Here is a 10,682-nt window from a genome sequence, read left to right as displayed (position 1 = left end):
GCTTAATCCCTATGTAAAAACGTTAGTTAAGCAAGAATATCGTATTTTAAAAAAAATCTAATGATAGGATTTTCCAGAAAATTGAAAAAACCGAAAAATGTCAAGAGTAAAGTGCCATTTTCTGACATTAGATTTCGTTCTAAATGCTTAATCCCTATGTAGAAAGGTTAGTTAAGCAAGATTATCGTATTTTTAAAAAAATCTAATGATAGGATTTTTCAGAAAATTGAAAAAACCGTAAAATGTCAAGAGTAAAGTGCCCTTATTTTAAACATTATATCGTTCTAAATGCTTAATCCCTATGTAAAAAAGTTATCTAAGCAAGAATATGTTATTGAATAAAATGAGAAAAATTTATTTTAGCCGTAAATCGAAAATAATGGGTCGAGCGAATCGGTCGATTGCGCCGAGACGCGCTATGATGCAACAGACGAGCGATTGGAACGCCCGAATATTTTCAAAGTCCCAACGTACCGATCAAGAGTAAAGTACCATTTTCCTACATTAGATTTCGTTCTAAATGCTTAATCCCTATGTAAAAACGTTAGTTAAGCAAGAATATCGTATTTTTAAAAAAATCTAATGATAGGATTTTCCAGAAAATTGAAAAAACCGAAAAATGTCAAGAGTAAAGTGCCATTTTCTGACATTAGATTTCGTTCTAAATGCTTAATCCCTATGTAGAAACGTTAGTTAAGCAAGAATATCGTATTTTTAAAAAAATCTAATGATAGGATTTTTCAGAAAATTGAAAAAACCGTAAAATGTCAAGAGTAAAGTGCCCTTACTTTAAACAATGCATCGTTCTAAATGCTTAATCCCTATGTAAAAAAGTTATTTAAGCAGGAATATGTTATTGAAAAAAATTAGAAAAATTTATTTTAGCCGTAAATCGAAAATAATGGATCGAGCGAATCGGTCGATTGCGCCGAGACGCGCTATGATGCAACAGACGAGCGATTGGAACCCCCGAATATTTTCAAAGTCCCAACGTACCGATCAAGAGTAAAGTACCATTTTCCTACATTAGATTTCGTTCTAAATGCTTAATCCCTATGTAAAAACGTTAGTTAAGCAAGAATATCGTATTTTTAAAAAAATCTAATGATACGATTTTCCAGAAAATTGAAAAAACCGAAAAATGTCAAGAGTAAAGTGCCATTTTCTGACATTAGATTTCGTTCTAAATGCTTAATCCCTATGTAGAAACGTTAGTTAAGCAAGAATATCGTATTTTTAAAAAAATCTAATGATAGGATTTTTCAGAAAATTGAAAAAACCGTAAAATGTCAAGAGTAAAGTGCCCTTACTTTAAACAATGTATCGTTCTAAATGCTTAATCCCTATGTAAAAAAGTTATTTAAGCAGGAATATGTTATTGAAAAAAATTAGAAAAATTTATTTTAGCCGTAAATCGAAAATAATGGATCGAGCGAATCGGTCGATTGCGCCGAGACGCGCTATGATGCAACAGACGAGCGATTGGAACCCCCGAATATTTTCAAAGTCCCAACGTACCGATCAAGAGTAAAGTACCATTTTCCTACATTAGATTTCGTTCTAAATGCTTAATCCCTATGTAAAAACGTTAGTTAAGCAAGAATATCGTATTTTTAAAAAAATCTAATGATACGATTTTCCAGAAAATTGAAAAAACCGAAAAATGTCAAGAGTAAAGTGCCATTTTCTGACATTAGATTTCGTTCTAAATGCTTAATCCCTATGTAGAAAGGTTAGTTAAGCAAGATTATCGTATTTTTAAAAAAATCTAATGATAGGATTTTTCAGAAAATTGAAAAAACCGTAAAATGTCAAGAGTAAAGTGCCCTTATTTTAAACATTATATCGTTCTAAATGCTTAATCCCTATGTAAAAAAGTTATCTAAGCAAGAATATGTTATTGAATAAAATGAGAAAAATTTATTTTAGCCGTAAATCGAAAATAATGGGTCGAGCGAATCGGTCGATTGCGCCGAGACGCGCTATGATGCAACAGACGAGCGATTGGAACGCCCGAATATTTTCAAAGTCCCAACGTACCGATCAAGAGTAAAGTACCATTTTCCTACATTAGATTTCGTTCTAAATGCTTAATCCCTATGTAAAAACGTTAGTTAAGCAAGAATATCGTATTTTTAAAAAAATCTAATGATAGGATTTTCCAGAAAATTGAAAAAACCGAAAAATGTCAAGAGTAAAGTGCCATTTTCTGACATTAGATTTCGTTCTAAATGCTTAATCCCTATGTAGAAACGTTAGTTAAGCAAGAATATCGTATTTTTAAAAAAATCTAATGATAGGATTTTTCAGAAAATTGAAAAAACCGTAAAATGTCAAGAGTAAAGTGCCCTTACTTTAAACAATGCATCGTTCTAAATGCTTAATCCCTATGTAAAAAAGTTATTTAAGCAGGAATATGTTATTGAAAAAAATTAGAAAAATTTATTTTAGCCGTAAATCGAAAATAATGGATCGAGCGAATCGGTCGATTGCGCCGAGACGCGCTATGATGCAACAGACGAGCGATTGGAACCCCCGAATATTTTCAAAGTCCCAACGTACCGATCAAGAGTAAAGTACCATTTTCCTACATTAGATTTCGTTCTAAATGCTTAATCCCTATGTAAAAACGTTAGTTAAGCAAGAATATCGTATTTTTAAAAAAATCTAATGATACGATTTTCCAGAAAATTGAAAAAACCGAAAAATGTCAAGAGTAAAGTGCCATTTTCTGACATTAGATTTCGTTCTAAATGCTTAATCCCTATGTAGAAAGGTTAGTTAAGCAAGATTATCGTATTTTTAAAAAAATCTAATGATAGGATTTTTCAGAAAATTGAAAAAACCGTAAAATGTCAAGAGTAAAGTGCCCTTATTTTAAACATTATATCGTTCTAAATGCTTAATCCCTATGTAAAAAAGTTATCTAAGCAAGAATATGTTATTGAATAAAATGAGAAAAATTTATTTTAGCCGTAAATCGAAAATAATGGGTCGAGCGAATCGGTCGATTGCGCCGAGACGCGCTATGATGCAACAGACGAGCGATTGGAACGCCCGAATATTTTCAAAGTCCCAACGTACCGATCAAGAGTAAAGTACCATTTTCCTACATTAGATTTCGTTCTAAATGCTTAATCCCTATGTAAAAACGTTAGTTAAGCAAGAATATCGTATTTTTAAAAAAATCTAATGATAGGATTTTCCAGAAAATTGAAAAAACCGAGAAATGTCAAGAGTAAAGTGCCATTTTCTGACATTAGATTTCGTTCTAAATGCTTAATCCCTATGTAGAAACGTTAGTTAAGCAAGAATATCGTATTTTTAAAAAAATCTAATGATAGGATTTTTCAGAAAATTGAAAAAACCGTAAAATGTCAAGAGTAAAGTGCCCTTACTTTAAACAATGCATCGTTCTAAATGCTTAATCCCTATGTAAAAAAGTTATTTAAGCAGGAATATGTTATTGAAAAAAATTAGAAAAATTTATTTTAGCCGTAAATCGAAAATAATGGATCGAGCGAATCGGTCGATTGCGCCGAGACGCGCTATGATGCAACAGACGAGCGATTGGAACCCCCGAATATTTTCAAAGTCCCAACGTACCGATCAAGAGTAAAGTACCATTTTCCTACATTAGATTTCGTTCTAAATGCTTAATCCCTATGTAAAAACGTTAGTTAAGCAAGAATATCGTATTTTTAAAAAAATCTAATGATACGATTTTCCAGAAAATTGAAAAAACCGAAAAATGTCAAGAGTAAAGTGCCATTTTCTGACATTAGATTTCGTTCTAAATGCTTAATCCCTATGTAGAAACGTTAGTTAAGCAAGAATATCGAATTTTTAAAAAAATCTAATGATAGGATTTTTCAGAAAATTGAAAAAACCGTAAAATGTCAAGAGTAAAGTGCCCTTACTTTAAACAATGTATCGTTCTAAATGCTTAATCCCTATGTAAAAAAGTTATTTAAGCAGGAATATGTTATTGAAAAAAATTAGAAAAATTTATTTTAGCCGTAAATCGAAAATAATGGGGACACCGGAGCTGTTCGAAGCGCCGAGCGCGCCGCGTACGCCCGAATATTTTCAAAGTCCCAACGTACCGATCAAGAGTAAAGTACCATTTTCCTACATTAGATTTCGTTCTAAATGCTTAATCCCTATGTAAAAACGTTAGTTAAGCAAGAATATCGTATTTTTAAAAAAATCTAATGATAGGATTTTCCAGAAAATTGAAAAAACCGAAAAATGTCAAGAGTAAAGTGCCATTTTCTGACATTAGATTTCGTTCTAAATGCTTAATCCCTATGTAGAAACGTTAGTTAAGCAAGAATATCGTATTTTTAAAAAAATCTAATGATAGGATTTTTCAGAAAATTGAAAAAACCGTAAAATGTCAAGAGTAAAGTGCCCTTATTTTAAACAATGTATCGTTCTAAATGCTTAATCCCTATGTAAAAAAGTTATTTAAGCAGGAATATGTTATTGAAAAAAATTAAAAAAATTTATTTTAGCCGTAAATCGAAAATAATGGATCGAGCGAATCGGTCGATTGCGCCGAGACGCGCTATGATGCAACAGACGAGCGATTGGAACGCCCGAATATTTTCAAAGTCCCAACGTACCGATCAAGAGTAAAGTGCCATTTTCTGACATTAGATTTCGTTCTAAATGCTTAATCCCTATGTAGAAACGTTAGTTAAGCAAGAATATCGTATTTTTAAAAAAATCTAATGATAGGATTTTTCAGAAAATTGAAAAAACCGTAAAATGTCAAGAGTAAAGTGCCCTTATTTTAAACAATGTATCGTTCTAAATGCTTAATCCCTATGTAAAAAAGTTATTTAAGCAGGAATATGTTATTGAAAAAAATTAGAAAAATTTATTTTAGCCGTAAATCGATAATAATGGATCGAGCGAATCGCTCGATTGCGCCGAGACGCGCTATGATGCAACAGACGAGCGATTGGAACGCCCGAATATTTTCAAAGTCCCAACGTACCGATCAAGAGTAAAGTACCATTTTCCTACATTAGATTTCGTTCTAAATGCTTAATCCCTATGTAGAAACGTTAGTTAAGCAAGAATATCGTATTTTTAAAAAAATCTAATGATAGGATTTTCCAGAAAATTGAAAAAACCGAAAAATGTCAAGAGTAAAGTGCCATTTTCTGACATTAGATTTCGTTCTAAATGCTTAATCCCTATGTAGAAACGTTAGTTAAGCAAGAATATCGTATTTTTAAAAAAATCTAATGATAGGATTTTTCAGAAGATTGAAAAAACCGTAAAATGTCAAGAGTAAAGTGCCCTTATTTTAAACAATGTATCGTTCTAAATGCTTAATCCCTATGTAAAAAAGTTATTTAAGCAGGAATATGTTATTGAAAAAAATTAGAAAAATTTATTTTAGCCGTAAATCGAAAATAATGGATCGAGCGAATCGGTCGATTGCGCCGAGACGCGCTATGATGCAACAGACGAGCGATTGGAACGCCCGAATATTTTCAAAGTCCCAACGTACCGATCAAGAGTAAAGTACCATTTTCCTACATTAGATTTCGTTCTAAATGCTTAATCCCTATGTAAAAACGTTAGTTAAGCAAGAATATCGTATTTTTAAAAAAATCTAATGATAGGATTTTCCAGAAAAATGAAAAAACCGAAAAATGTCAAGAGTAAAGTGCCATTTTCTGACATTAGATTTCGTTCTAAATGCTTAATCCCTATGTAGAAACGTTAGTTAAGCAAGAATATCGTATTTTTAAAAAAATCTAATGATAGGATTTTTCAGAAAATTGAAAAAACCGTAAAATGTCAAGAGTAAAGTGCCCTTATTTTAAACAATGTATCGTTCTAAATGCTTAATCCCTATGTAAAAAAGTTATTTAAGCAGGAATATGTTATTGAAAAAAATTAGAAAAATTTATTTTAGCCGTAAATCGAAAATAATGGATCGAGCGAATCGGTCGATTGCGCCGAGACGCGCTATGATGCAACAGACGAGCGATTGGAACCCCCGAATATTTTCAAAGTCCCAACGTACCGATCAAGAGTAAAGTACCATTTTCCTACATTAGATTTCGTTCTAAATGCTTAATCCCTATGTAAAAACGTTAGTTAAGCAAGAATATCGTATTTTAAAAAAAATCTAATGATAGGATTTTCCAGAAAAATGAAAAAACCGAAAAATGTCAAGAGTAAAGTGCCATTTTCTGACATTAGATTTCGTTCTAAATGCTTAATCCCTATGTAGAAACGTTAGTTAAGCAAGAATATCGTATTTTTAAAAAAATCTAATGATAGGATTTTCCAGAAAATTGAAAAAACCGAAAAATGTCAAGAGTAAAGTGCCCTTATTTTAAACATTATATCGTTCTAAATGCTTAATCCCTATGTAAAAAAGTTATCTAAGCAAGAATATGTTATTGAATAAAATGAGAAAAATTTATTTTAGCCGTAAATCGAAAATAATGGGTCGAGCGAATCGCTCGATTGCGCCGAGACGCGCTATGATGCAACAGACGAGCGATTGGAACGCCCGAATATTTTCAAAGTCCCAACGTACCGATCAAGAGTAAAGTACCATTTTCCTACATTAGATTTCGTTCTAAATGCTTAATCCCTATGTAGAAACGTTAGTTAAGCAAGAATATCGTATTTTTAAAAAAATCTAATGATAGGATTTTCCAGAAAATTGAAAAAACCGAAAAATGTCAAGAGTAAAGTGCCATTTTCTGACATTAGATTTCGTTCTAAATGCTTAATCCCTATGTAGAAACGTTAGTTAAGCAAGAATATCGTATTTTTAAAAAAATCTAATGATAGGATTTTTCAGAAAATTGAAAAAACCGTAAAATGTCAAGAGTAAAGTGCCCTTACTTTAAACAATGCATCGTTCTAAATGCTTAATCCCTATGTAAAAACGTTAGTTAAGCAAGAATATCGTATTTTTAAAAAAATCTAATGATAGGATTTTCCAGAAAATTGAAAAAACCGAAAAATGTCAAGAGTAAAGTGCCATTTTCTGACATTAGATTTCGTTCTAAATGCTTAATCCCTATGTAGAAACGTTAGTTAAGCAAGAATATCGTATTTTTAAAAAAATCTAATGATAGGATTTTTCAGAAAATTGAAAAAACCGTAAAATGTCAAGAGTAAAGTGCCCTTATTTTAAACAATGTATCGTTCTAAATGCTTAATCCCTATGTAAAAAAGTTATTTAAGCAGGAATATGTTATTGAAAAAAATTAGAAAAATTTATTTTAGCCGTAAATCGAAAATAATGGATCGAGCGAATCGCTCGATTGCGCCGAGACGCGCTATGATGCAACAGACGAGCGATTGGAACGCCCGAATATTTTCAAAGTCCCAACGTACCGATCAAGAGTAAAGTACCATTTTCCTACATTAGATTTCGTTCTAAATGCTTAATCCCTATGTAGAAACGTTAGTTAAGCAAGAATATCGTATTTTTAAAAAAATCTAATGATAGGATTTTCCAGAAAATTGAAAAAACCGAAAAATGTCAAGAGTAAAGTGCCATTTTCTGACATTAGATTTCGTTCTAAATGCTTAATCCCTATGTAGAAACGTTAGTTAAGCAAGAATATCGTATTTTTAAAAAAATCTAATGATAGGATTTTTCAGAAGATTGAAAAAACCGTAAAATGTCAAGAGTAAAGTGCCCTTATTTTAAACAATGTATCGTTCTAAATGCTTAATCCCTATGTAAAAAAGTTATTTAAGCAGGAATATGTTATTGAAAAAAATTAGAAAAATTTATTTTAGCCGTAAATCGAAAAGAAGTCTGTTCGTTTCTCTGTCTCTCTCGCGCGATCGAACTATCGATGTTTCCCGACAAACTATTGGAAGTTTAATTAAATTTTATACATGAAATTACTCGTTTTGATCCCCGCTACACAGCCGTATACTTTTTATAATTTTGTGGAATCGGGAACCTTGAAATATTTAACATAACGCGGATCGACTGTCTCTGTCTCTTTCTAGATCGGAAGAATCGATGTTTCCCGGCAAACTATTGGGAGTTTAATTAAACTTTATACATGAAATTACTCGTTCTGATCCCCGCTACACAGCCGTATACTTTTTATAATTTTGTGGAATCGGGAACCTCGAAATATTTATCATAACGCGGATCGACTGTCTCTGTCTCTTTCTAGATCGGAAGAATCGATGTTTCCCGGCAAACTATTGGGAGTTTAATTAAACTTTATACATGAAATTACTCGTTTTGGTCCCCGCTACACAGCCGTATACTTTTTATAATTTTGTGGAATCGGGAACCTCGAAATATTTATCATAACGCGGATCGACTGTCTCTGTCTCTTTCTAGATCGGAAGAATCGATGTTTCCCGGCAAACTATTGGGAGTTTAATTAAACTTTATACATGAAATTACTCGTTCTGATCCCCGCTACACAGCCGTATACTTTTTATAATTTTGTGGAATCGGGAACCTTGAAATATTTAACATAACGCGGATCGACTGTCTCTGTCTCTTTCTAGATCGGAAGAATCGATGTTTCCCGGCAAACTATTGGGAGTTTAATTAAACTTTATACATGAAATTACTCGTTCTGATCCCCGCTACACAGCCGTATACTTTTTATAATTTTGTGGAATCGGGAACCTCGAAATATTTATCATAACGCGGATCGACTGTCTCTGTCTCTTTCTAGATCGGAATAATCGATGTTTCCCGGCAAACTATTGGGAGTTTAATTAAACTTTATACATGAAATTACTCGTTTTGGTCCCCGCTACACAGCCGTATACTTTTTATAATTTTATGGAATCGGGAACCTTGAAATATTTAACATAACGCGGATCGACTGTCTCTGTCTCTTTCTAGATCGGAATAATCGATGTTTCCCGGCAAACTATTGGGAGATTAATTAAACTTTATACACGAAATTACTCGTTTTGATCCCCGCTACACAGCCGTATACTTTTTATAATTTTGTGGAATCGGTAACCTTGAGATATTTAACATAACGCGGATCGACTGTCTCTGTCTCTTTCTAGATCGGAATTATCGATGTTTCCCGGCAAAGTAATGGGAGATTAATTAAACTTTATACACGAAATTACTCGTTTTGATCCCCGCTACACAGCCGTATACTTTTTATAATTTTGTGGAATCGGGAACCTTGAAATATTTAACATAACGCGGATCGACTGTCTCTGTCTCTTTCTAGATCGGAAGAATCGATGTTTCCCGGCAAACTATTGGGAGTTTAATTAAACTTTATACATGAAATTACTCGTTTTGGTCCCCGCTACACAGCCGTATACTTTTTATAATTTTGTGGAATCGGGAACCTCGAAATATTTATCATAACGCGGATCGACTGTCTCTGTCTCTTTCTAGATCGGAAGAATCGATGTTTCCCGGCAAACTATTGGGAGTTTAATTAAACTTTATACATGAAATTACTCGTTCTGATCCCCGCTACACAGCCGTATACTTTTTATAATTTTGTGGAATCGGGAACCTTGAAATATTTAACATAACGCGGATCGACTGTCTCTGTCTCTTTCTAGATCGGAATAATCGATGTTTCCCGGCAAACTAATGGGATATTAATTAAACTTTATACACGAAATTACTCGTTTTGATCCCTGCTACACAGCCGTATACTTTTTATAATTTTGTGGAATCGGGAACCTTGAAATATTTAACATAACGCGGATCGACTGTCTCTGTCTCTTTCTAGATCGGAATAATCGATGTTTCCCGGCAAACTAATGGGATATTAATTAAACTTTATACATGAAATTACTCGTTTTGGTCCCCGCTACACAGCCGTATACTTTTTATAATTTTATGGAATCGGGAACCTTGAAATATTTAACATAACGCGGATCGACTGTCTCTGTCTCTTTCTAGATCGGAATAATCGATGTTTCCCGGCAAACTATTGGGAGATTAATTAAACTTTATACACGAAATTACTCGTTTTGATCCCCGCTACACAGCCGTATACTTTTTATAATTTTGTGGAATCGGTAACCTGGAGATATTTAACATAACGCGGATCGACTGTCTCTGTCTCTTTCTAGATCGGAATAATCGATGTTTCCCGGCAAACTAATGGGAGTTTAATTAAACTTTATACACGAAATTACTCGTTTTGATCCCCGCTACACAGCCGTATACTTTTTATAATTTTGTGGAATCGGGAACCTTGAGATATTTAACATAACGCGGATCGACTGTCTCTGTCTCTTTCTAGATCGGAATTATCGATGTTTCCCGGAAACTAATGGGATATTAATTAAACTTTATACACGAAATTACTCGTTTTGGTCCCTGCTACACAGCCGTATACTTTTTATAATTTTGTGGAATCGGGAACCTTGAAATATTTAACATAACGCGGATCGACTGTCTCTCTCTCTTTCTAGATCGGAATAATCGATGTTTCCCGGCAAACTATTGGGAGATTAATTAAACTTTATACATGAAATTACTCGTTTTGGTCCCCGCTACACAGCCGTATACTTTTTATAATTTTATGGAATCGGGAACCTTGAAATATTTAACATAACGCGGATCGACTGTCTCTGTCTCTTTCTAGATCGGAATAATCGATGTTTCCCGGCAAACTATTGGGAGATTAATTAAACTTTATACACGAAATTACTCGTTTTGA

This window comes from Megalopta genalis, unplaced genomic scaffold (genome assembly GCF_051020955.1).
Source record: "Megalopta genalis isolate 19385.01 unplaced genomic scaffold, iyMegGena1_principal scaffold0339, whole genome shotgun sequence".
Classification (NCBI taxonomy): Eukaryota; Metazoa; Arthropoda; class Insecta; order Hymenoptera; family Halictidae; genus Megalopta; species Megalopta genalis.
Note: the sequence above shows the minus strand (reverse complement) of the source record.